Source organism: Nanorana parkeri, unplaced genomic scaffold (assembly GCF_000935625.1).
Source record: "Nanorana parkeri isolate BGI_ZX_2015 unplaced genomic scaffold, ASM93562v1 scaffold1127, whole genome shotgun sequence".
Classification (NCBI taxonomy): Eukaryota; Metazoa; Chordata; class Amphibia; order Anura; family Dicroglossidae; genus Nanorana; species Nanorana parkeri.
Window position 1 is genome coordinate 548,272 of NW_017307395.1, and position 2,347 is coordinate 550,618.

Consider the following 2,347-nt stretch of genomic DNA (forward strand, 5'->3'; position numbering starts at 1 on the left):
GATCAGGGTGTTGTCCCAGAAGTCACGGGTCTTTCAGGCACACGAGCTGATAACATGGAGGTGAGAGTCTTGTCACTTCTACTCCACCCCCACCAATCCCCATCAGCTAAAGATGAGTGAAAACTGAAACGCCAGAGAAACTTTTTTCTATATAAGATGTAGCGGGGAAGGGTTTTGTTGCTGCGCCCCCGTTTGGGAGTTTTACCCTCACTTCCTGTTCGTGACTTCCTATTACCTGGACAGGAAGTGACGTGAAATCGGCGGGCACCCAGATAGCAAGACAGCGGTTCTAACCCTTGCCCTGTCTGTCCAATACTGATATTGTTGTTCCACATTAAACATACAAAGCGGCCATTTTGGAAATGGATCCCCGTGCAGCAGAAGTCACTGGGCAAGGCTGCTATTTATTAAAAGGATCCTGCAACGAGAAGAAGTCTGCTGACCCAGCTGCCTAGACTCTAGAACTATTTTGGGTCCCTAACACAGAAGAACTTCTGACTTTGCTGATCTGCATACTTGTCCCAGGTCTGCTATTCAGAGTCGTGAAGCCGGGGGTTCAGCGTGACAGCCAGGCAACTGGTCTTCTAAGAGGAGCTCTGCCGTGGCAGCACCAAATGCCGTAACAGGTTCCCTTTACTGATGTCACTATTAGTGATGCGGCTTCTATCGGGATAATGGCTGCCTTGCGTCGTGACATTCATATGGATGGGCTTATAATAGTGGAACGCCGGGAAAAAGTCTAAGATGATGCCGTCTATCAGAAGCGTTAACTCCGCGTTTTCTCTTTTTTTCTGAGCTCCCCCCACACAATGGTTGTATTACCTGTTGATGCTGCCAGTAGATCCACAAGCAGACCAAGCTGTCTAGCAAAATCGTCAATGACATGGGTCGGGACGAATGGGCTGCACTTGGAATTTATTGATGCTTCCTCCTCACACCCACTCCTAAAGCAATCCTCTTCTATTAAATATTAAACTGTTGCTGCAGCCGCTTTATTGCCAAGTTCACATTCTGACCCGTGTTTCATGTTACACCCAGATTGCAGATTCCCCCTCCCCAACTTGCCTTCTCGGGGGTTCTTCTCCCCACAGGATGTTGCAACCCATAAATGTTGTGAATGGGGAACTCTGATGTGAGAGGGGGGGAACTCTGATATGAAATGAGGGCTAGTGATGCAAAGGGTGACTCTGATGTAAAGGGGAGGGGGAAATGTCCATGCAGTCCACAGGGTGACCACGCTGCTGTGCAATTTCAGTGCAAAAACAAACAACGTTGTCACCCTGTTAAAGGCAATAACGGAGCTACTGGCAGGATGAACAAAACTATGTTACAGGAGGACTCGGATAACTAATAAGCGCTGTGTTGATGCTTGTGACAGACTGCGTCATATATATCCTTTTCCCAGAGTTCCACTATAAAGAGAAACTGCGGTCTGCAGTAACCCATAGCAACTGGACGGAATGGGGTGATCTGGTTTCCCTGGGTGGCTGATCTTTGCACTGTTATCGAACAGGCCCATTTAGAGAAGGAACGCTAAAGCGGACGGTTGTCTGTACCCCGCAGCGGCGGAGGGAACACATTTACGGACTGTACAAAGATTGATACTGAAATCGAGGAATTCCTTTTTTAAAAATGATTTTTGTTCATTTATGCGTAATCTAAAAATTATAAAAGTGAAGAAAATCATTTGGGTCTGTGTGGTTTTTATTTCATGCGTTTTACGTATTCTGTGATGTCTGCCAGGTTCGGAGGCCAGAGCCAATGTGCCTGAAAGATATACACTATATCGCCAAAAGTATTGGGACACCCCTCCAAATCATTGGCTTCAGGTGTTCCGTGAAATTTCCTGACTACTAAATATTCCACGGTCACCTGTTACTGGTATACTTCTTTTCCAGGTGGCCAATCGGGAAATAGTGACCCTGTGGTGGTGATGTTACTTTAAAATTAACTCTGTTCCTCTATTGCATTTCCATAAAGCACCTCGGCACTCCAGCTGTGGTGAAACAGCAAACCCCATCCTCTGCCTCTGGGGGTCATGCCTGTGGCTGTCAGAGTTTTGCAGTGCCTCATGGGACTTGTAGTTTCACCATATTAGAGTGCTGAGGTTGCCTATCCCTGCTCTATAAGTTTGTAAACTTACTTCATGAAGATGCCCATAGGGAGACTTCCTAGGGAGTCAACACTAGACTTCTTGGTTGTTGGGTAGCACTGACTCTTATCCTCCCCCCTCCCTTGCTGTTCGTAATATTAACTTGTGTGTTGTGTATGAACTTGTTGAGGTGTTACAATGTGACGGAGTGATACTGCCTGGTGTTTTTTTTTTTTTTTTTATTTTTTTCTTTTT